This window comes from Crocodylus porosus, unplaced genomic scaffold, assembly GCF_001723895.1.
Source record: "Crocodylus porosus isolate Cpor-Errol unplaced genomic scaffold, CroPor_comp1, whole genome shotgun sequence".
Classification (NCBI taxonomy): domain Eukaryota; kingdom Metazoa; phylum Chordata; order Crocodylia; family Crocodylidae; genus Crocodylus; species Crocodylus porosus.
The window spans coordinates 76,705,059-76,730,890 of NW_017728949.1; the positions used below are offsets into that span (position 1 = coordinate 76,705,059).

The 25,832-nt window shown below is 41.8% G+C and overlaps 1 long non-coding RNA gene across 4 annotated transcripts in view; it reads left to right on the forward strand.

Annotated features, from left to right (window-relative positions):
- The window catches only part of LOC109323137, a 190,296-nt gene that overhangs the window by 105,993 nt on the left and 58,471 nt on the right, over positions 1–25,832 (forward strand). Inside the window, exons 2-4 of one of the 4 annotated variants that reach the window (XR_002104554.1) lie at positions 3,479–3,575; positions 3,894–4,032; positions 18,706–18,764. This is a non-coding gene — a long non-coding RNA (uncharacterized LOC109323137). The remainder of the gene's footprint in view (positions 1–3,478; positions 3,576–3,893; positions 4,033–18,705; positions 18,765–25,832) is intronic. The other 3 variants (XR_002104553.1, XR_002104555.1, XR_002104552.1) reach the window with 3 other exon arrangements.

The window sequence follows — 25,832 nt, forward strand, 5'->3', positions numbered from 1 at the left end:
GCACCACAAGTGCTCGTAAAGCCGTGCCAGGGGTCCTGCAATGACCTCAGCTAATTCCCTCAGCACGCTGGGGTGGAGATTCTCCGGACCAGCTGATTTAAATACATCCAGTCCCTCCAGAAGTTCTCTGACTAAATTCTTCCTGACCCTTGGCCTTCCTGACTGCCCCCCTATATCCCCGAGCAACTGCAGTATAATCCTCCCTGGTGATGGCCCCTCCCTTCCGTTGGGTGTACGCCTCCCTTTTACCAGAAGACATTCCCAGATGCTTTTGGTGTGCCATGGGGGCTTTTGTGCCCTCCTTGCACTGGATGGTGAATTCCAGCAGGCGATGATCACTGTCGCCCAGGTGGTTGAGCACCCGCAGCCCCCTCACCAGGTCGTCACCCGTGGCCAGCACCAGGTCCAACAAGGCATCTCCTCTGGTGGGGGTGTGCACCTCCTGGGTTAGATGGAGGTCCTGCATTTGGGCTAGGAACCTATGTGTGCGGTCAGACCTGGCTGACTGCTCTTCCCAGCAGATGTCTGGAAAGTTCAGGTCACCTGTGATGACCACGTCCTTTGACCTAACTACCTCTATGACCTGACTTAAGAATTCCTGGTCTAGCTCTTCCCCTTGGTTGAGTGGTTTGTAGTAGACCCCCACTGTTAAGTCTGTTTCCCCTTGACTGCCTTGTATTCTAATCCAGAGCACTTCCGTGTGCCCTCCTCTGAGTCTGGTCTAGCTGGTGAGGATGTGTATTCCTCCTTAATGTGGAGTACTACACCCTCGCCTTTCCTCCCTATCCTGTCCCTCCTGTACAGCCTATAGCCCTTGATATTCACCGCCCAGTCATGCGTTGGGTCCAACCACGTTTCAGTGAGCCCCGCTCTGTCTCGATTGGTGTCGGCTAGCAGGAAGATAAGTGCCTCCTGCTTGTTTCCCATACTACTAGTGTTTGTGTCGAGGCATTTGAGGCCTCCTGTGGATGTGTGCACTGGTCCCCTAATCACAGCATTGGCCTGGCCCCTGTTGCTTACTTGTATATATGTTCCGCTCGTCAGTCTAGGCTGGGCTGTACTTGTGAGTGCTGCTTGGTTTAGCTGTCCAAGGCTTCCTCCTCCCTCGTCTTCCCCTGATGAGCCTAGTTGAAAGCCTACTGGAGGAGAACCGCCAACCTAGAAGAGAACACACGCTTACCTTTAGGGGAAAGGTGGAGCCCATCCCACCCAAGCATGTCTCTCGTCATGATGTGCTGGTCATTGTCAAGGAAGCCAAAGCCCACCTCAAGACACATTCCTGAAGCTGTCAGTTGGTCTCTGCGATGCACGTCTTCCACATCCCCTCACTGGTAGAACAGAAGAGAATACCACCTGTGCACCTATCTCCTTCAGCACGCCCCCCAGAGCGTGGTAGTCCGCCATCAAGTGATCAGGGCTTCTCCTGGCCACATCATTAGTACCCACATGGATTAGGACCATGGGGTAGTAATCGGTGGGCTGGATCACGGCCTGGATCATCCCCATCACATCATGAATCTTTGCTCCGGGTAGGCAGTAGACTTCGCATGTCGAGGGGTCCTGGTGACAGATGGGGCCCTCTGTACCTCTCTGGATGGAGTCACCTATGTTGATCACTTGACTCTTTCTCCTCCGGGATTGCTTAGTTCCTTAGGCCCGTTTAGAGCGTGGAGAGTGTGGAGTTGCCTCCCCTCCCTCCTTCTCCAGTGTTGCCAGGGCCTCGTACCTGTTCTCCAGCCAGACTGGAGGAACTGGTACTGCTGTGTTACGAGCAGCCCTGTTTCTGGAGGTGACTGTCTGCCACTCTGCAGTGGAGGGCACTTACCGAGGTGCTGCTTCCTTGGGTGTGTGGCCCTGCAGTGAAAGGAAATAGCCATCAATTTCTTCCTCCACCTCCCTGATTCCCCTCAGCCTGCTAAACTCCTCATGGAGCTCCCTCACCTGCGCCTCTGGGGCCCTAAGGCAGGTGCCTGCAGGGCACGTGTGGGGGTCCCCAATTGCTGCCCCCCTGGGCCTTGCTGGGCAACCCCTGCAGGCCAGGGGGTGTGAGGACGCCAGCTCCCCCATGGGCTCTGTCCGGGTGGAGGCCTCAGACGAGCCCCGGGTAGGCTGCTCCCCCCAGGCAGGGGCCCTGGCAGCACTCCACATCAACACCATCATAGGAGTTGCTGCTTGTTTTTAGCTTAGTGCAGTGCCTTCGCCCTACCCTAGTAGGAGTCTTCCTCCTGGCCCTTCCTGCTCGCCCACTGGCACGAACGCCGACGTAAACACTGGCACACTCTGTTCGTGCGGCTTGGCTCGGGAGCATGGCTCCCTACCGGCTCATCTAAAGGGGATCCGGGGGGCTTCCCCTCCGGATCTGGCTCAGCTGCGTCCGGTCCCCCTGCCCACTTACCTTAGGGGGATCAGCTGCTGCTGGCTCCGCTGCTGCTGCGTCGTCCTCCCCTTCGGGTCTGGTGGGGGGCACACGTGCGTGTGGGACACACATGTACCTGTATCCCTCCTCTCCCCGCTGCTCCTGGCTCCCGAGGTATTTAATATTTATTTTATAATAATGATTGAGGCAGTGGTAGACTTCCCAATTGCCTTAAAATTATAAATATATCAGTAAAACATTGTGTTCAACTGATATCTGTGGGGTTTTTTTGTGTGTGTGTATAGTGACATTTCATTTTAATAATGTAAAAATGGATTTTTGGGAGTTTTTAATCGGGATTTAGAATTTTTTATCGGAGAATATAGGTTTTTTAAACAGAGAAAACCGAGATCCCTGGTGGTTACTGTGGTCAGCCAGTTTCTGTTTTATGTTTAATTCAAGGTTAACAATTTCTGTATACTATAGGACATTTTCATATAACTTTAAATTCTAAGTAAATCAAAATTATGTCCCAACATGCTTTGAATTTTTTACTTGATTTTTGACATGTTGTGACTATGGATGTTTATAGATTATTCTTTCATGACTTACTCTTGTTGAAAAAAATAAATGTTAAGCTGCATTTTTGCTTGTGTTTGCTTGTGAACCAGTGTTTTGTTAAAATTTGAAGTTGCGGTTTCAAGATGTCTTTCCTTCAAAGTTCTCACTAAACATTTTTATTTTCCAGAGTTGTTTAGATAAGAGTTTAATTCTTTAATCTGCTGTCTGTTTATTTAATGTTTCTTAATATATTCTTTAATATAGTAGTTGGTAATAGTATTGGATTGGGCACTCTAACTATGTATTTCCTGAATTTGGTGCATTAAAAATCAGAACCACTATGCTGAATTAACCTAGTTTTCTGCATGTCGTATAGACAAATGCTCTTCAGTTATGTGGCTGGAGTTCTTCAGACTTACTGTTTTAATGGAAAAATATGAAAAATTCATCATACATAAACAATGCTTAGTTTGTGTCTAAAATAAATAAATCAAAAAAGAAAAAGCCCATGGTTAATTATATTAAACTCAACCTGACCTGTTATCCTATTTGTCTTCTCAGATTCTCATTGAGAATGTTGATTATTGGATGTATAAGAGTTGGAGAGCATATTGTTTACAGTGAAGATCTTTTAAAATCTGCTTTTTAGACAGCAACGGTAAGTTGAAATACATATATATGAGTGTGTGTGTGTGTGTGTGTGTGTGTGTGTGTGTACATGCATGCAGACATAATTTATGTTAGGTTGGGGGGTTTTTTGGTTGGTTGATTTGTTTTTGTTTCGAAGCTAAGCAAGAAAAGGGCAATACTAAAAGTTAGGAAGACCAGTTCAACTCTTCAGAAGTGTGAAAATCCATAATAACATCTATTAACAACTTAAAAAATAAGTGATATGGAAGCAGAGACTGAGGGGTTCTCTCCTTTTGGTTTGAAAGATGTGAATTCGTATTCAATTAGCCTTCCCTCTGTCTTGCAGTTTTCTACAGCACCCATCACTGCAATATGTGCAACTCATCAAAAACAATATGTTATATTAGAATATGAAGGGTAGCCATCGGAGGTTTTATTATGGTGTTTGGACTAAAGAAAGAAGAAATTGTAAACAAATATGCAAGGTAAAATATAGTGGTCAGTTTTCTTACGGCTTAGGGTATTTTTTGGATTTTAGTTGTGTAATTAATTTTAATTGTACCTCTAAAGCATGGCTTGTGATCTACCTTTTACTTACTCTAATGCCTGTGGACTCTACTGATCAAAATGTGTCATGTCCTCAGGAGATTTTCTGTCCATTATACTTGGTATATGGAATAAGTACTGAAAACTTTATATTCTACTTCAGGCTAAACAGTTAAGCCATTTTTAGGTAATAAAAGTAGATCTGATTTTTCTGTCTTGATTCTTCTTGGTTTTTACATTTGATCTATGACTACACTATCTTTAGTAAATTCCATATATTGTCATAGATCAAATGTAAAAACAAGAAGTGGGGTGGATGTGGTGTATTTGTGGAAATTTGCGAAGGTGTAGAGTGCTGTGGGTGTGTATATGGGATTTGGAGCTTGGAAAGGGGGGTTCTTATATGATCTATCAGGGTGTGGGGTACTATGGATCAGGAGTGAGGGGCAGCAGCAGGGCTGGGGGGGGCTGTGACTTAGGAGTGAGGGGTAGACACGCATACACCCCGCCCAGTAGATAAGACTGTGGAGAAGAAGGGAAGGAGAGGGGGCAGATCAAGGGTCCCATGGTGAGGGAGTAGGGTAGAAGCTAGAGTAAATGGGGGCCTCGGGGCCAGGGCAGATCATGGAACAAAGGTATGGGTGCCTTGGCCAGGTGTAGGTGGGGCACAGCTTCTGCTGCATGTGCCCCCAGATTTATGCATAGGGTAGAGGCGGGCTGCAGACTTGGGGCTCTGCACCCTGCTGCCATTACCCTGGGAGCCGCACAATGCCATGTTGTACCTCCCGCCACTGAGCAGGCAGGGAACACATGGCAAAGGCAGCAGGGCATGGAGAGCCCTAGCCCACAGCCCACCTCCACCCTGCACACAAATCTGGGGGGCACATGCCCCCTGTGCCTCCCCCAGGGTTGCATGCAGCAGTGCAAGCTGCACCCCCTATGCCCTTGGACGAGCTACTCCTGCCCCACTCCCTCCCTCACCATGGGAACCTCAGTCTGCCTCCTTGCCTCTTCCCTCCCCCATGTCCCTTCTCCCTCACAGACTTACCTGCTGGGTGGTGCTCTACACATCACCAGGCTGCATTCCTGGCCATGAGCATGCTGTGGCTACGGCTGCTCATCTGTCTGTCTTTTCACCTGACCCCCAAACCCCCCCTGCTGCAGCAGCCCAGAGCCCATGCCCATGCTGCCCTGCAGTCCTCTGCGCTGCCACTACTGCCACTCTGGGCAGCCTGGTGATGGCATTGGAGCAGAGCCTAGGCACGGGCTCCAAAATGACGCGTGCAATTAACATGTTAAAAAAATTAACATGAGTGCCAATTAACATGTCAATCATACATGCTAACTGCAATTAATTGACGGCCTTAATTCTTATAATATAATTGATTTCTAATGAGCTAGATTTAATTGACTTGCAATTAAATGCATGTCTTTCCAATTCCGTAGAAATTGCACGCTGTACCTCATTCTTGGGCCCAGCTTCTTAAATATAGTAGTAAAGTATCAAGTTTCAATTTTATACTCTTGCATCATTATTACAGTTACCAAATAAGTTCTGATTTAAAAAAAAATAGGTGACTGTATGACAATCCTCACTTAAATTTTTTAAAGAATAAAATATCTTTGCCAAGCACTCCTCCCTCCGTAACCCCACTCCGTGAAGATCTGATCATCTCCCAAAATCTCTCATTGGAAGAGTAAATTAATAGTCCAGTAAAGTAACCAAATTATCTTCATGTTTTAAATTATGAGACACGGGAGGACATTGAGGATGAATGAAGAAAACAAGCATCCGGCCAGGTGTTTGTTCTCTGCTCTCTTCTGAAGTATAGTTCTGTTCTGAAAAGGAAATACTTAAAAAATTGCATCTTTCTCAGCAGATCTTCTCCTTTTGTATCTAGGTGTTACTCATTCACATATGCTTGCTCCAGTGATGAAAATATTTTACTACTCTTGACCCCCAGTAAGAACCCCGATCTGGGAAAGTGCACTGGATTTTTTTTTTTTTTCTGGTTCATGCAGCAACCCAATTTCTGGTTCATGCAGCAACCCAAGTATTCAGTTCCAGTTTATGAACTACTTGTTTAACCTCTTTATCTTCAAACTACAGCATCAATTTCAGCATCAGTTTCAATTTTCCAACCCCAGTGATGGCAGCTACTATAACTGAGGGCATAATTTGAAGTTAGTAGAGCACTAGAAGCTGAAAGAATTTGACCTGTAGAATCTTGAATTGTGGAATACGTAAGCCAGAAAGAATGCAGCTCAGCTTTCAGTCTCCAGACTGACTAGCACTGAGACAGAAAACATATGTTGCTTTTAAACTGGGAAAACTGATGCAGAAATCAGTGAAACAGGTTACGTTATTTTCCCTAAATCAGTTTCTTGAGTAGAGCTGCATGTTAAGTAGTTAAAGGGTAAGTTTATCTACAAGTCCATAACATAATTTGCCAATGTGGTATTCCAGTATCAAGTAAAAAGTTCCTTCACAACCTCCAAAAGTATGAGACCTAAGATACAGTCGTATTTCATCCCACTTACCCTACCTACCTTCCCAACAAAAGCCATGTCTCTCTCGAGCTTATTTGATTGTCACTCCATTACTCCCAAAGAGAAAGAGACCACCCAGTACTGTCATATTTAGTATAACATTGTATTGCCTATAGATCACTTGACAGAGCCCTTTATTAGTTATATAATTTCTTTTTGAATGTTACAATTTGAAGCTTTGGTGGGAGGGTATTTTTATTTCATAAAAGAGAGAGATTTTTAAAGTTTAAGAACTTCCACATCTATGTGCAAATAGGAGTATATTTGTTTAAAGTGTATATTCTTAGGGTGGGTACTAGTAAACTCTAATAAGTGAGTTCACTGCAATTCAGTCGTCCTCTCTCTCCTTGGCTGAATAAAAGTAATATAATACTGGCCTGACTACAGTTTTAGATGTTTGTTTTCTTTCAGATAATACATTTCAGGTTGCACATAAGTGTATATTATTTCAGGAGAATTAACTTTCTCTGGTAAATTTCCATCCTTTATTGTAAAATTGTCTGGGCTATGCTGTGGTGGTTCTTCATTTAATTTCCATGAAAAAACTAATATAAGAAAAGATGACGCCAATGTAAAATTTGTTTGCATAACATTTATGATCTACATATATATACTGTCTATAGGTTATATAAATAATACTTTACATAAGTAAACTATAGAAAGTTTTTTTAGGTATGTTTTTGTCCTCATATTTACAAAGCTACTTGAAATTGATATTTCCTTTTATTTTAGGTATTTTAATTCTTACCAGTCTTTTGGTATCCATCTGACATTTCATACATTTTCCTTCATTTTGGTAAAGATTTATACATATAGTCAAAGCTTGATAGCTGGACAGTCCTTCACCAAAACAGACTACATATACACAGGAACCTTCCTAGTTATACAATGTGCAGTCAGTTTGAGTAAAATACATTTGTACATGTAAGTAAAATACTCCAAATTTCCATTAGCTAGAAACTGGTTTTCATTATCAGAAATTGCACCATCCTGTAGAACACAATTAAAGTTGTTTCTTTCTCAAACATTTATTTTGCCTACATGTTTTGTAAGTAAACCACAAAGCTATTTCATTTTACACATAGTGACATTTCAAGAGGCATCTTACATTTGTTAAATACTTTATAATTGATGCCAAGCAATAATGCTATCCTTGCCTAGCATAAAAAGAGACCATATAGGTCTTTCATATTGCAAAAAACAAGGCAGATTTGTTTGCTGTTTTTCAGTTCCTCTGTAAAACCTACATTGGTTGTGATATTTGAATAACTACGGGCTGAGGTTTGCTAGACAAGTAGCAAGCTGAGACTTCTGATTTGTTTGCTTTGTATTTCCTCATTTTGTTAGCCTCTCCCGTTGGTCTCTTTCTCCTGTTGTATTGTGTCTAACACGTAGAATGCCTACTCTCACATGCAAAATTTTCATTTTGTTTGTAACTTTAGAGTTTGTAACTTTTCCAAATCCCTGTGGTTAGGTCTGTTTCCAGACAGAATGAACGCTTCAAGATATTCTTCCAGGTTATGCCATGCTCAGGTGAAACCTCATCTCTCTTTCTCAAGCTAATCATATTTTACTTCATACCAAGTTTGCTTTTATTTAAAATATCTAAACACAAATGTGCTTGTTCCAAATAGTGTTGAGTCATGCAAGCTAAGTATAATATTTGCTTAAATTGGCAGTCTTATATTTTTGGCAAAAAAAAAATATCACTTTTTAGTGCTGAATGCTTTTCATTGTTTTTTAGAACTTTTTTTTTTTTCATTGCTTATTCCGCACTTGGAGGATATTGTCTCTGGTGTACTCTTTTTCATCTGCAGTGGAAGACTTTATGCAGTGCAACACAATGAAAGCTGATCTTTTTAGTGGAAAGTTTGTCCATCTTGGCAAACGGATTTTTTTGTCTTGCATTGTTTTGGGCATCCCTGATCTGTCAGGGAAGATTCCATTTTATAAATCAGTGTTTCTTGACCTTGCTAGACTCAAAGCACCCCTTGAAAAATGGCAGCTCTAAGTTTTTGCTCACTTTTTGACTACAGAAATATAATAAATAAATTATTGTTACAAAGAACTCAAAAGACCACAGTAGGTCAGCATATTTTAACACTGGATTCCTGTTTGAAATCTCTTAATTTATTTTATGAATTATGTTTGCATAGCTAACAGTACTAACTTTGTGTGGCACCCTTGAAAGGATCTCAAGGCACCCCTTGATGCCTTGAAATAATGGTTGAGATCACTGTTGCAGGTCTTTACCTATGCAGTAAAAGTTGTGAATTTTTACAACTTACAAAACTGTAGACCAGCTCGGGACAGGGCTGACAAAGCATCAGGGCTGGGACTGACCCAATTTCACATTAGTAGGAAAGTAATTGATACATCTGTCACACTAGGTTGAAAATGCCCAGTTGTGGCTAGGTCGGTGGGCTGGACCCCAATGAGGACGCAGTTTATGATTAATATGTAATATTTATTTGGCTTTAACCTATAAAATATTGACAACTCAAGCAAATGATTTCCTATATAATACTAATCTATGACAACATACAATAATCAAACAATCAAAGCTGGGGAGCGATGTCCATTGGGTCACGAGGTTTGGGTCAAGGCCCCTTGCTTTCAAAACCACTAGTGGTTTTGGTGTGGCTGGCCAGGGCCCTAGTCTCAGACCTGGTCAACTGCTCATATTTCTTAAAAGGTCATTTAACAATTAAAACATAACTAAAATAACTACAAACAGCTAAACGGGAAATTACGTCTGTTGAGTCACGGGGTTCAGGTCAAGGCTTCTTGCTTTCAAGATCATGGACGATCTTGGTGCGGCTAGCCAAGACCCTAGGCCCAGACCTGGTCAATGGCTCATGTCTCTTACAGGAAAGACAGACAAATACAAATATAAATTACTACAGTGTTACATGCACGCTTACCACTACAGCAAACAAAAGGAGCGGCTTCATGGCTGGGAATGTTAGTCTCTTCACGAAGGTCTCAAGAACGATCCGAGGCAGCGCTCGGGGGGGGAGGGGGCGGGGAGTAGCGACCCTGCGGGTGATCAGTCTGCGGGCCCTTTGACACTTGAAGTTACAGTTTGAACTTCCCCTGTCAGAGCCTCGTGGCTCTACCCTTTTATACCCTTACTCTTTTTCACTTATTTTTACTGGCCAATTGTGTTACCTTCCTGCCAGCATTCTGTTCACTCGTCAGTAGCCCCTTCCGCACTGCTGTCCCCTCATTTGTTTTCTGCTTAGCCAGTTATGTTGCAATTTCCTTCCTGCTTCGATGGCAGTTCGATGCGGTTGACTTCCCTGCCTCATGAGCATGACCAGGGCCACCTTTCCAGAGGCGTGTGTTATGGCCTAGCATTCTGCCCTTTCGCTGTGGCCTGGCCATTCATCTGGGGAGATGCCCGTGACAACATCTTTATACTTTCTCAGCTTTTTCTAGTCCTTGTTTTATTGTAAAGGTGCAAAACTTACTCCAGTATTGTTCACGTACAGGGTAGATTTTTTTAAAATCAAATCTATTTTAAATCACTGGCCAGGAAGCCTTGATTTAATCACTGTTTTCTACAAGAAGTGCTTTCTTATTGTTTGATATGCTCTATTCATTTAACTTCTGGAAACTTTGCACTTTGAGAGAGGTAAGGGTTTGACTCTTTGTACACAAACATGCAGAGAGACGATATGATAGGTAATCTCCATATACTGCTGTTAACTAGAATATTATCTCTAGAGAGACAAATCCACAGCTTGAGAAATGAAACTGGGCATCACAGGGCATGTCTACACGTGAATTTACACGCGCCTAAACTTAATGTGCCTTAACCTAAGGCACAATAAGGCAACTTAGGTGCATGCCTTAATGCAGCTCACTGGGCCAATGTGTTTGCAGCACCTTGGACATCTCCTTGCACACACAGCTGCACCAGGGCATGTGGGAAGTGGGCAGGTGCCACACTGGGAAAGTGGCCAGGGGCAGTGCAAACAATGAGCGCATTCCTGGCCTGGGAGCACAGAGAAAGGTGCAGGGTGTGCCCACGGGCTTCAGGATCTAGCAGTAGTGTCACATGCAGAGCTGGTGCCCTTGGCCTGCTACCAGAGGCAGTTCGGCTCCAAGTGAACAGGGTATGCTCAAGCCATGTCTAGTGACCTTGAGGCAGCTGCACCCAGTGCTGGGCCTGGCCATGTACCAAGCTACCTGCCAGTCTCCCAAAGCTTACAGCAGCATAGCCAGCTGGTACAACCCAGTGCCAGCTGAGAGGGGTGGTAGCCTTCAGTCCCCTGGATCTGATTGTCCTGGCCCCAGCTCTGACCCGCTCCCTGTGTTCCTGCCTCCGCAGTGTCAGTTGGGAGTGGGCCAGAACCAAGAAGCAGCAGCAGTGAGTGCTATTCTCCAAGGCACAGATGCTGGAGCTGAAGCAGTGGTTCTACGCAGCAGTGATACCTGTCTGTGTGCCGAACAACTTGGGACTCCAAATCAGTCAGCACACCAACAGGTATACTGCTGCTGTCTGGAACTACTGCTCCAGCGTCTGCATCTTGGCAAATAGCACCCACCACTGCTGCTGCTTGGCGGCAGCAGTGTGGTATTTTCTTGGCAGTGCCCAGCGGTGGCAGCTTTCCATAGGTATCAAATTTAGGTGCAGTTAGCCTTGAATTGCCATTCTGAAGGCACATTAAGGGAGTACAGAGTACACACATAGATCTGTACCCTTAATGATCTTTAAAAATGGTGATTTTAGGCTAATTGTGCCTAAAAGAGCATGGGTAGACACACTCACAGGGGTGCTTTTAACGGGATCTTCTAGACTGAGTACTGAATCTCATTGGGTAGAGTGGTTTTCTTTAATCTTTACTAATCTATAAAGGAGCCTCTGGGAACCCCATAAGATTGGGCCCTTAATATAGTCCATGGCTGGTCATGACCTACTTATAAAACATTTCTAAAAAAGATTGCATGAATATATTGTCTCAAATAGTATATAATTAGAAGTTATAATCCCTATGATCCCCATCATTCCATGAGGATATCTTTAAGCTTTAATGCATCTTAAATTAAAACTATGTTTATATAGTTTATTTTAAAGCATCTTAACAAAAAAAGTACAATTTAAATAAAAAAAAGATCTAAATAAAAAGACTTCAATTTTTAAATTTTTTTTAAATTGTTGATTTTTATCCATTCTGCTCACATATATTGCCATACGTAATAGTCTGTATTATCTAGCTGAGTTAATCAGAGGCCTCGTTTACTAGCTCTTGGATCCTCCCAGGCAGCCTCGACTTAATCTTATATCCTTGACAATTTTGTTAGAGGAATGCAAATGAAAAAGGTAGAAGAGTGTGAAACACATATAGCTGAACTTCATGGCCCAGCTGTCAGATATATAAAAGAAAGAAACAATAGTAGTGTACTAGAGGAGAGACCAAGATAAGAAAAGAATAAATGCAGCTATCTTAGTTAAACCTCAGACCTGGAGAATTTTTTTTGTTGAAGATTGTAAGTACACACTAAAGAAAGAAACATAATACAGTCTGTTCCTATACTTCTACCAAGGGAGAAGACATTTTGTTGGCCTGTTGTTTAGGCTACATGGGAAGGTTTGAATATTTTGTTTGTTTGGGTATAGGTTTCTCAAACCACAACCTCTCTCTCTGTAACCTGTTCCAGTGTTTTACTACTCTCCTAATGAGAAAGTTCTTCCTGATATCTAACCTAAATTTCCCTTCCTGCAACTTAAGACCATTTTTTCTTGTTCTGTCACTTGCCACCACTGAGAACAGTCTAGCTCCATCCTCTTTGGACCCCCACTTCAGGTAGTTGAAGACTGCTATTGAATCCCCTCTCATTCTTCTCTTCTCCAAACTAAGCTCAGTTCCCTCATCCTCTCCTCAAAAGTCATGTGCCCTATCCCCCTTACTATTTTCATTGCCCTCTGCTGGACTTGCTCCAATTGTCCACATCCTTTCTGTAGTAGGGGGCCCAAAACTGAACACAGTACTCCAGATGTGGCCTCACCAGCTCTGAATAGAGAGGAATAATTACTTCCCTTAATCTGCTGGAAACACTTCTACCAATTTATGCCATTAGCCTTCTTGGCAAGAAGGGCACGCTGTTGGCTCATATTCAGTTTATTGTTCGCTGTAACCCCTAGATCCTTTTCTGCAGAGCTGGTACCTAAACAGTCAGCCCTCAGCCTGCACTGGGTCTTGGGATTGTTCCATCCAGGACTTTGCACTTGTCCTTATTGAACCGCATGAGATTTCTTTTGGTCCAATATTCCAATATTGGAACTCCAATCTGGAGGTCTCTCTGAATCGTAGCCCTACCCTCCAGCATATCTACTACTCACCCCAGCTTGGTGTCATCTGCAGACTTGCTTCCAGGTTGTTGATGAAGATATTAAATAAAACCGGCTCCAGGTGCACTCCACTTCATGCCGGCTGCCAACTAGACAATAAGCCACCAATTACTATCCTTTGAACCCAATAATCCAGCCAAGTTTCTATCCACCTGACAGTCCATTCATTCAGCCTGTACTTCCTTAACTTGCCTAAGAGAATGTTGTGAGAGACCATATCAAAAACCTTACTAAAATCAAGGTATACCTATTCAGCACTATATGTGCCTATATGGTTCCTCCTCTAAGGAGCTGATAGTTTAAATAATATATATTAGTACACATGCTAAAAACCTCATATATTAGAATATCATTACTATAGTTGCAAAGTCTCTAACATTCACAATTTAGATAAGGTAGTACCATTTCATTTCACATTACTTTTGTAACTTTAATTCAGCATCCTTATACAGATGTTCTATGATACAATCTTTAATTATATGATTGCTTTTTTTTGCCTGCAGTATCCTTGTCACAGTTTGTGCACTGCCTGGATAGGCTCAATGAATGAGCAGCTCCTTAAATATTTTACTTTTTGTCCATATTCGCTATGTGTCCTTGGGCCTTGTGTTACACCCTATTCAGGCCTTAGAAACATAGAATCTTAGAAAATTAGGGTCGGAAGGGACCTCAAAGTCATTTAGTCCAACCCCAGGTCAAAGCAGTACCATTGGTGACACATCAGAGGAATGAGTGGGCACACAAATCAGTTAATTGATTTTATTTATAGAAGGCAAGGAAAATTCAGGGCTGCAGGGTAGGGTGTGTCGTGCATGCCCATACACAGGTGACTGATGATACAGCCAGGCAGCTTGGTAGGATCAGCTCCAGCAGCTACATGCAGATAAGTCTGTGAGATGGGGAGGGGCGGGTTGGAGGACCAGGGCTGAGAACAGTCCAGCTCCATCCTCTTTTGAACCACACTTCAGGTAGTTGAAGGCTGCTATTGAGAGGGGATTCAATCTTCTCTTCTTCAGACTAAATAAGGTCTGTTCCCTCAGCCTCTCCTCAGAAGTCATGTGCTCCATCTCCCTCACTATTTTCATTGCCTTCCACTGGACTCTCTCCAATTTGTCCACATCCTTTTTGTAGTGGGGGGCCCAAAACTAGACACAGTACTCCAGATGTGACTTCACCAGTGCCAAATAAAGGGGAAGAATCGCTTTCCTTGATCTGCCAGCAGCAGTCCTGGACTAATGTAGCCAAGTTAACCTTCTTTGCTACAAGGGCACGCTTGGCTCATATTTAGCTTACTATCCACTGTAACCTTTTTAAGACCTTTTATATAGAGCTGCTGCTTACTCAGTTAGTCTTCTGCCTGTACCATTGCATGTACCAAAAGCCTTGTTAAAGTAAAGGTATATTATGTCCACTGCTGTCCCTGCTTCCACAGTCAGTCATCTCATTATAGAACGCTATCAGGTTGGTCAGGCATGACTTGCCTTTGGTGAATCTAGGCCAACTATTCTTGATCACCTCTTCCAAGTGGTCTTGCCCTGAGGAGGAAAATATTAAAAAAGACTTTCCTATAGAGCTTATCACTATAGATACTCAGAAATGTTCTGACAAAATGAGGTTTTATTGAAAAATGCTGTTTTATGTTAATAGGATTACAGCAAAGTAAGGCCTCCTGCTCAACTCAAGATCATCCCTGACTTAAACAATGCCAGCCAAACCCAAAATGTTGTGTCACATTTCTTGACTGCTTGCACGATGTGTTACTGGAGGTATTCAGGACTGTGGTGTCCATGGAGTTTGTACATTTTTTCCATGCAGACTGATCAAGATCCATGGCAGGACTTTCAGGACTTTTCAGTTTTCTTGCACTTGAGCTATGAGGTACCAGCTCCATGGTTAAATATAGGAATCTGGAAACCTGAGACCTCTTGAGGTTTCCAACATCCACAGTTTCAAGCAGTCCTGGTATGTGGATTATTTGGAGATCTTAGGTCTTCCAGACTTCCTGCCCACTTGGGCATCCTGGGGAAGTGGAAGTCCTGGAGTCCCTACCAGGGCTCTAGACCCTTGAAGCCCTTATAATTGCTGAGCGTTGCCATGCTTGAGTTTCCGTGCTTGAGTTTCACATGGCTATTCAGGAGCAGGAAGCATTGAAACGGGCTGGTGTATCAATTTTGGCGAGTGACCAGGTTCCCAAGAGTATGATTTCTTTAGGGAATGTATTAACTTGATGTTTTCTGATTTTGCATCTTCAATAATAATCTTTTAATTTAGATTGTATACATTTTGTCACTTGGCTGTTTTAAATAGAAACTCATCTGCAGGGGATCCTCAGAACTCCAAGTTTTCCCCCACTGCCCTGCCAGGCTGAGACTGCCCTGTGATAGGTCCTATCCTAGCACTTCAGTTCATCTGCCCTTACACTGGACTTTACAGCTGCACTGGGGGATCTCTGCTGACCCCAAATGGCCCTATGGTCCCCACTTAGCAGTTTGAGCATCTCTAGAAAGAGTATTGTTTTTCTAATCCAAGTACTTTTTCCAAGCTGCCAGAAAGTATCTCTGAAGATCTGTCTTGTAGCTTTTATATTTTTTATTTCATGCATCAGGCTTCTGTAATCATTCTGTTGGTTGCATATCAACTTCATTTTTCCTACAAGAACATTCTGTTTAAGATAACCTACCAGTATCTACCTTCATTATTGAAAGTAATTGCGCAAGTTTTATAAAGGAAAAATATATTTAGAGAAGTGTTGGAAATAATGTTTAGTGCATCAGAGAACAATTCATATCTGCCATATAGAATCACAGAAAATTAGTTTTGGAAGAGACCTCAGGAGGTCATGTAGTCCAACCCCTGCTCAAATCAGGACCATCCCCAACTATATCACCTCAGTCCTGACTTTGTCTATCTGAGTCTTAAAAACCTCCAAGGATAGAGATTCTTCTACCTCTCTGGGTAACCTGCTCCAGTGCTTTCCTACCTTTTTTAGTGAGAGTTTTTTCCTGGTATCTAACCTAAGCTACCTTTGCTACAACTTAAGACCATCGCACCTTGTTCTGTCATCTGTCACCACTAAAAACAGTCTGGCTCCATCTTCTTCATAGCCAGAAAGAATGTATGTAACAAGCCAAAACGAATTTTTCTAGTTTGTTTTTAAAATGCAGTCAAGAACAGTATCCTAATGAGAGATTCTGTGGTGACAAATTTTAAATTAAATTTAGAAGGTGAACAGGAAACTAATAAAAATTAGGTTATGCTCATATTTTTTTCTTCTCTTCCTTGATATATAAAGAAGACTGAAAAGGTTACGTGACACTCTCCCACTAGAAATTCAGATCCTTTCTGGACTTCTAGTTTCTCCCTCTCCCTCTCCCACCTCAGTGTTAAGCTAATACAGGTATAACAGTCTCCACAGTGAAACCTTGCCTGTGTTATCCTGTGTCCACTGTTTCTGCACTTTCCTGTATGTATTAGAGATGCAGTCCATGGCTTCTGTGTGCTGAGGTGCTCTAAGAGTCTTTCTCTGTCAGTTGTAGAACTTTTCTATTATTTAGGAGGAATTGTGGGAAAAGTGTTTTGAAGTCCAACAGTACAGGAAATCCTCACTATTTGCAGACTCATGATTCGCAGATTCAAATATTCGCAGTGCACTGCACTCTCCCTGCATGGCATGATCACACTTTGTTGCCGTGCATACCCTTCATCGTGGCACCTAAAAGAAAAGCAAATGATAGTGCAGCGAGTAGATGAGAAGCTAAAAGAGAAAAAAAAAAAAGTGATGACTAAGTAAGAAAATTGAATTATTGGATAAGCTTGTGAGTGGACTTAGTGCAGCCTTGGTAGGTAAAATGTTTGGCATTGAGTCCATTGTGTCATACATTAAGAAAAAAGAGAAAAACATAAAGGATAATGTTGCTGCAGGTGCTCCATCTAGTGCCAAAGTGTCATGTGTGAGTTGTGATCCCATAATGCAGAAAATGGAAAAAGCATTAAGCATTTGGATTGAAGATATGGTACAGAAATGAGCCCTGCTATTCACGAAAAGGCTTTGAGCTCATTGAAGTATTTTGCACAAGCATCCGGTAGTGAGGGGGGTAGTGATGGCAGTACAGTTTCATTCCTACTGCTAAACACAACTTCCCTCATTCAGCCTCTCGACCAGGGTGTGATTGCTTCTCAGTGAAATAAAGCCATCAATGCCTGTTGGATGGAGTTGTGGAAGAAAGCAGTCAGCTATTCCACTGGTCTCCCATCTGTTGGTGAGAAGATCAAAAGGATTGTGAGAATGGCCCATGATGTTGGAAGGGAGGGTTTTGAGGATATGGAGGAATCGGAGGTTGAAGAACTGATTGAGTCGCATGCCGAGCAACTGGCTAATGAGGACCTAGCAGAACTCATGACAAATAGTGAAGATGAAAATAATGAAAATGAAGAGACAGAAGGACCTAATTTCAATTTAGGAACACTGGCCAAGCTCTCCAGATACAGCAAATAACTCACTAACAAAACGTTTGAATATGATCCCTCTATGGAACGAAGCCTTAAGTTTAAGAGGGAGATTGAGGCTGCAATGATGCCTTACTGAGAAATTTATAAGGACGTACAGAAAAAGGCTGAACAGCTTCCCATCACAATATTCCTTTGCAAACCCGCCCCATCAAGCCCCCCCTCCCCCTCCCGAGTCCTTTGGCTACCACCGCTGCTGACAGAGACAGAAAGCGAAGGGGAGGGATTTCAAGAAATTAGAGGGAGATTAGAGATCAGATAGCACAAATGCTGTCTCCTAGCCTATTATCGGTATTCGTGGATTTTACCATTCACAGGGATCTCGAGAACATATTCCCCACATTGTGAGGGTTGCCTGTACTTGCTCAGGCTTATGTGCTCCCTCAGTTCAATGTGAGTGAGTTAGAAGTTAGTTTGGCCTCTACCACTTGCCTTTCTGATGAGCCTAATAAGCCACCTTGGGCTTAAAGCAGCTCCAAATTTGAGAGATGGAATTTTTATTTATTTATTTATTTTTTTAAGTGTATGGCAAATTGGCAGGTTGGACAGAAACCTGTAAAAGGTGAACTGGTCAATGAAAACTTACCATGAGTTTAGATTTTTTTTGGATGGGGCATTCAAAACCACACAGTTATTCTGCTGCCACTGAAATCATGACTGGTTTTTCTTTCACAGATTTCATAGTTATGGTGGTGCTAAATATGTTAGCAAAGTTTTTTGTTTGGTTGGTTGGTTTTTAAACTTCTAATATAGACAGAAGTGCACTTAGCAATGTTACAGTGTCGTCTGTGCACTGTTTTTTTTACAATGTGCTAGTTTGAGTTTCCTGACAACTTCAAGCTTGCTCAGTAGATTTTTTTTTCTTTTAGTTGAACCCAAATAAGAGCTCCCAAATACCCTTTCTTGTAATTGTTTATATCTATTTTATTTCCGTGAATAATACTTTGAAGTCAGTATTTAAGATTCAGCAGCTCATTTTTTCGGTAACTTTGGAAAGTTCACAAATGTGGCACAAGGAGAGTGCTTTGCACAGTTAGAAACTTAGATCCAGGATGGGAAGCAGTATAGTTATGTTAGCAGGGTACTTTCAGCGCTAATTAGCCCTTTAAAAAGTAAGACTTATTTGCCCAAGTGCAGCATCACATAAATATGGCTAAACAAACTATAGTTCTAGAGCCGACATCTAGATTTTTTTCAGGTATCTCTGTACAGCAGAATTCAGTATGTTTTTTGGCCTGTGCAGACTCTGGTATGCAGGTCAATGTGTTCACAGTCAGCTCAGATTATATCTGCATGGCACCATATTGTCTTTCAGTTTTGTCTACTATTATTCCTAAAAATCTCTTTTTCAATACAGAAAAAGGAAAAAGTTACCTTTTCAACTGAAGGGGGCTAATATTTACTTAGTGTATTTTATTGATTAACAGTTTACTACCACTGTGCAGAAGTTACAGTCAAGACCTAAAGCTGTTCTCTGTGGCCCAAAGATTACTGATACTTCTGTCAAAAGAGAAGCAAATCCTTTTTCATGCCATTATATGCTTAAGAGAAGAAAGAATGCTAATGTACACTAAAGCACATTCAACAAATTCTAGTATCTATCTGCAGTAGTCAGGATCTTGTGTTTTAGTTTTTGCAGGTATGAGGAAAAGTGATGTTCCCCAGAATTAATGACACTCCAGCTATATCTTATGTTTGTAATAAATGAATGTAAAAGAAAGTTATTTTTGCTTTAGCTCACCTTGTGGTCTGAGATATTACTACTGATTTAAAGAGGTGGCTATGGTATATGACTTCTCCTTCTCATGTTAGATCATTCTAGTGAAGAAAATGGAAAACCTGTATTCACTAAAGTTAATGGCAACATTTTCTGTTGCCTTGCATAGGATCAGGATTTCACTCCATGTTTGTCCACTGGCTGAAAGATATGATGCACTTTACATTAACTCTGATAATACTGGTGCACAATTTCATCTGTCTGGAAAAATGACCAGTATGTCATTTGCTCATGTCCCTACTCTGTAACGGTTACAACCTTAGAATGCAAAGATCTTAGGGGGCAGACCTCAGTGCTAGTTTTCACCTGATCTGGCCACAGAGAGCAGTTTATAGCTGTGACCAAACACAAATGCACAGCTGCAGACTGCTTCAAAAATGGCCATTTAGATGAAGATCTGAGCCCTCATTGTATGAGGGGGTCAGGTGAAGATATTTCAAAACAGCCTCTTCTGTAAGTTCTGTCTGTGCTGCCTGCCAGCCTCAAGTTGTTTTCAGAATGGGAGGGTCTAGAGAGAGCAGAGTGAGTTCAGTCTCGGGGGTTTTCAGCCCCCTGCTGTAAAATGGGGTGGATGTTTTGGAGCTTCCCCCCGAGGTGGGGTGGGGGGGCTCCAATTCACCCACCCCACCCTCCAGAGCCAACTAGGGAACTGCTTGAATGAGCTCCCTCTGCTCCCTTTTCCCTCCTGCCATTCTGAAATAAGGACTGGCTGGGATGGAGGAGGGGCCATTGCTAGGGGAAACCTGCTGCAGGCGCCCAGTGAGCAGCCAAACTCCCACCCCCTTTGGAAGTAACAGTGAACTTCTGTTTGTTCCAGGAGACCTTTGTGCCTCAGAACGCTTCCTGAAAAACATTTTCAGTTACAGTGGGGGAGCTGCACTTCTGTCTGCGCCTTTAGTGTCCAGCATGACTGACTTCAGTCAGATTGTTACATCTGAAATGTATGCATGTGAGTTCATGAGGTTAAGATAATAACTGGCCAAAACTGATAAAGAACAGAATGACTTGGAAGTAGTAATATTAGTAAAGTGTGGTATTCCTACAAATTTGCATATGAATTCAATCAGATCAGGAAGCACAAAGCTATATCTTATTTTAGTGTAAGTTAGCAAAAAACTAAATTAGTAAACTGCAGTATTTATAACAATCTCACTAAAGTAGAATTAATTTTTTTACAATTTTTTTTTTTAAGAATTCAAAAGTAAATATCTTCTTCTGTGTCGGGCATCTTCTTCAGTATGGCAGTGTAAGATTCAGCTTCCTTTATCAAAGAGATTTCTGTAATTTAGTCTTTATTTTTTAAACTTAAAATGCTTCTATGTGAATTTCATGTCTTGTCTTTTCTTTTCACGGAAACAATTAGGAACAAGTAATACATGCATGAAAACTTCTCAGACTGTATTAAACAGTATTTTTAAATTGCAGTTTGTTGTTGCTCTAAATGTTAAATATATGTGTAAAAATATGTATGTAATCTAAGGACTACATAATGGCTTGCTACAGATGTGTGAGAAGCCTGCTCTGATGCACTGGAAATCTGTCAGAGCAGACTCGATTAATCAAGTCTGTTGGAGCACAGAAATTGATGCAGTCTGGCAGCCTTCCACATCACATGTATCAGCATCCCTGTGCATTCCTGTGCTGAAGAAATGGCAGCAAGACACTTTGAAAATAAAATGTTTTCCCTAAGCTTGAATTCAGAGCGCCCTGCCACCACTTTTTCAGCGCGGGGATGCTGATGCATGTCACATGAGCACTTTAAATTAATGCGGCTTGCTAATTAAAGTGCCTGGTGCCTCATTCTAGAACACGCACAAAAATGCCCCTAGAGATCAGCTTTGATGTCTTGCCTTTAAAAATGCCTACAGTATTTCTAGAAAAATCCCATTTCTGTTGTCCTCCTGTCAGAGGAAAAGATGACAGTACCATATTCAAACTGTAGACAGAATATTAACATTTCAGAACATATCTTTGTACAATTGCTTCTTCCCTTGTCCTGTTAGAAGGATATAAGAGGTTTTTAAAACTTTCAGGTTCCTGTTATCAAAATGGATCACTGCTTTTGTGTGATGCATTTTACCAACAGGCCTGTCATTTCACGTTTGACTACAGAAAAATAAATGTCTAATGAAATGATGATACCAGGGTGACCAACCTGTGACGTGTGCCACAAGTGGCACAAGCAGCCTCTCTGTGTGGCATGCTCCCTCCAGCCTGTCACAAGGGAACACAGCAGCAGATAGGGCAGGGAGCAGAGTAACAGATTGGCCAGGGAAAGGGGATCAGAGTGGTACTTGGGAAGGCTGCAGAGCTTACTTGTGACACATCGGTCAGAAAGGTTGGCTCTCACTTATATATCATATTATATCTAGAAGTAACTCTGGAATAAGTTATTAACAGGGATCCTGGTTTGATCCGCTTAAAAATCCCAAATTCTCTGGTTTTAGAAAAAAAAATCTAAAATTTTCTGATTAACACCCCCCTCCCAAATTGTGTGTTTTTCGGCAATTAAAATGCCACTATATGTATAGGTATCAGTTGAACATAATGTTTTATTATTATATTTACAATTTGAAAGCAGTCTGGAAGTCTACCAGTACCTCAATCATTATATTATAATAAATTCTAAATACCTATATATTTTGGTATTTGATTTTTTTTTTTAATTATTAATACAGATAAAAAGTAGTCCCTCCGCCATTGTCACTCACCAGGATGCGAGTCCAGCTGTGTCTTGTGTCTTGTGTGTGCCCCTTTCCCACTACCCCGCTTTGTTTTACTGATCAGCCCTGATATGCTTGTGCTCTGTCCCTGCCCTCACTCCCAGCCAGTGCCCCTCACTCTAAACCTGCAGCGCTTTGTAGTCTGGAACTCTGCCAGCCTGCAAGGGGAAAGTTTCCTGTGTCTTTCTCCTTTAAAGAAGAAAATCTGCATTTTTGTGTGGTGAATGGAAAACCTGAATCTCTAGTTATTAGGCTTGAAGCTGATATTTTTGGATGAAATTGTGATCTGTCATGTGGAGACCAGATATAAATGGTCAGAATTGTCCCTTCTGAATGTATAAAATTCATAATTGTTAGTTAATAACTTTAGATTTTAGTTTGGTTTTCCAAAATCACAAATTGATTGAGAGAATTAAAGGCTTGTGATTGCAGCTTAATGCTTGATACAACACCCCTTATTTTAATTTTTATTAAAAAATAAAAAGAAAGAAAACCATACAACTAATTTTCACATTAGGAACATTTTTCTGGAAGCATAAAATTAAAGTGTATATTTGTGACAAAACTGTAATTTACCTTTTTTACTCAGCTTATCTTCTGTTGTCTTCAAGCCTATATATACTTATTTTCCTAAGACTAGCTTTTACTACAGTTTATACAGTTCATGCATTTATAAAAGAACAAGCTAGATTCACAGACCTTAACACCAGAAGGGATTACAGTGATCATTTAGTCTGACCTCTTTGTACACAGCCTGTAGAATTTTTCCCAGAAGCTGGATTAGAGCACATCTTCTAATAAAGATACCTAGTCTTATTTTAAAGACTCTCAGCAGTTGTAAGTCCACCATTTTCTCTGGTAAACTATTCTAAAGTTTAATTACCCCTAATGCTAAGAAATTGCATCTTATTTCAAAGTTAATACTATTCTGCTTTCCATATGTGAAACCTTAAATCTAACCCCCTTATACATAGGCACTAAAATACTAGTCATAATTTTACTATTGCGTAATAATTCTCTTCTAGTACAGCACACTTTTTTTTTCATCTGCTTTAGCTATAAACATATTTAACATTTTGCAGTACTGTTTACAACTCTACATTTGCCTGTTAGGTAGAATCCATGAAAGCCATTTACTTGAAAGTTACAGAGTAAACAATACATATTAAGTATACAACAGAGTAATAGTGCAAATGCCCTAGCATATATTGGCTCTCTAACTTTGCTGCTACATTATTTTCATATTTAACTGCTTTGTTTCCTAAACTGATAAAGGATATACTGTTCGTTAAAATATAATATACAGTTCATTGGTGCTGGAAAAAATTAAGTGTATTCCTTAAAATAAAAACATGCATAAAATCAAAGATGTCAAGATATAAACAGCCATTTTTTTTTTATGCAAAGCGATAGAAAATGTTACAAGATCTAAAATCTGAATCTTTTTTTTATTCTAATATTGAAGATGTTTGTTATGTTATGTAAATAAATTCACTAAGTAGTAGAGTTGAAATTTTATGTGTAGACTTAGCTTTGTCACTTGGACTGACTTGAGTACTGAACTACACAGCTCTAACATTCTCTGAATACAGTCTTTGGGTACATTCACAAGTTAGCTACGTAGTTTATATCAGTGGAGATAAACCAACATACATTGTTTGAAACCATGGGTAAGATTCTGGCTCTACCCAGGTCAGTGGCAAAATCGCATTGATTTCACTGGGACAGGATTTTAGCTGTGCTACACACAGTTCAATATTGTGGCAAGTTTACATTTACTCGAGGAAGAAAAATGGATTTCTGTAGATTAGACTCTTCTGTCTAATCTACAGTTTGATCATCTATACTCAATAGAGCTTTGCACTAGGGCCAGTCAGTAGGAGCAGGTGGGGTAGGATAATTTCAGAGTCTTGCAATGAGCAGATGTAGCTTCAGAACTTCAGGACAAAGTTCATTCTGCTCCCAACACCTGACCACTAGTGTCAGAGCCTCTCTGAACATAGAACAGCATATAATGATCACTATTTTAGTGATTAAGCAGTAGGATATTTGGATGGCCAGAAGCAATGAATATTAGAGCTGTGAGAAACAGCACCATTCTGCTTCGACTTCCATTTCGACAGAAGTGTTTCATTTTGTTTCGTTTAATTTCGAAAGCACCATTTCATTTCACTGTATCGAAACTGTTTCTACAGTTCTACGTGAATTTGTTTGCCATAGGCTATCATGGGGAAGCACGAAACTGCCTGTAACTTTGTCATTTCTAGCCTGATTTGGATGAAACATGCCACAACAGTAGCCCCTTCTGATGTCATGAAGCTGCCAAGTTTCAAGGAGATAGGTGCACAGGTTTCTGGGAAACTGCGCCTTTAGGTGCTGACAAGCAAAACTCACAGCAACAGCCTCCTGTCATCCAGCAAGGAGATCCAAGGACCCATACCCCCAGGAGGGCTGTGGGACTGCACCAGACTCCTGGGGGGGTAGCCCCGATCTGCCTGCCAGATGACAAGGGGCTGCTGCTGCCACCTGGGAGCAGTGCTGGGACCACTGCTGGGCACAGCCCACACCCAGTGCCAGGAAGATTGCTGCTGCTAGTTCCAGGTGGCAGAAGCAGCCTCCTGTGATCCAGCGGGCAGATTGGGGGCCCACACCCCCATGAGGAGTCCAGCACATCCCTCACAGCCGTCCCAGGGGTGCAGGCAGGCCCTGATCTGCCTGCCAGATAAGAGGCTGCTGCTACTGGCTGGGGCCAGCGACAGCACCAGTCTTCCCTGCCCAGCCTCAGTCCAGGGTGACAGGAACAGCCTTCTGTGATCCGGCGGGCAAATCGGGGGCCCACACCACTGGGAGGGCTGCAGTGGTTGTGCCAGACTCCTCCCAGGGGTGAGGGTCCCCGATCTGCCTGCCAGATCATAGGAGGCTGTGCCTGCTGTCTGGGGCCAGCAGCAGCACCAGCCTTCCTGGCACCTGGGTAAAACTTTTGAAACTTTTCAAGTATCCTTGTTTTGTTTTGAAGCTGTTTTGAAGGCGCTTTTTTTGTTTCAATTTCACTGTTTTGAGCTTGAAACGCCCCAAAACAGCTTCAAAACAAAACAGCCGGTGAAATTTCGCACAGCCCTAATGAATACGCTTTTGGAAATCCAGCTGGGGCTGTTCAACTGAGGTATGGCTATTAAGAGAATGCAGCTGCCTTTGGTGACTTAACTACTGAATGTGTAATTGATTTGCAGTGGCTTTTAATATTTATCACTCCTAGTTTATGCTGAGAATCTTGAATGACCCTTGTGCTTATTTAACTGCACCTGCTTTGCCAAGCTTCAGTTAATCAACAGGAAGAGAGATTCCTCTACTTTTAGGTTAGGTGAGGTAGATTCATTGTATTAATTGTAAGAATCTCTGAAAAAGCCAGTGGTGTTGAGTTCATTGGAAACGCACCAGTTTTGCAGCAGTAAATAATGCCTTTTTTCTCACAACTAAATGTTTTCTCCCAACTCATTGCAACTGCCAAGTATATTACTAATGACCCAGTTCACCCTTTTTTTTCCCATGGCTGATTATGGAAACCCAAACTGGAGAAAGGATACTTTAATTTATCTGAGTAGTTGTACAATATCTGTGGAATATACCCTTGGAAGTCTGCAGGGTAAGTGAGAAGTGTTTCACAACAGGACTCGAGACTAGGGTACTGTCATGTCTAGTATTAAAAGTTCATGCTATGATTTGCACAACTTCTTGGAAACCAAGGTTCCTGATAGCTACTGTAGTTACTTATGAAATGTGTTATCTTACTGTTAAATGTTGGGCATTGTAGTCACTGACAAAAAC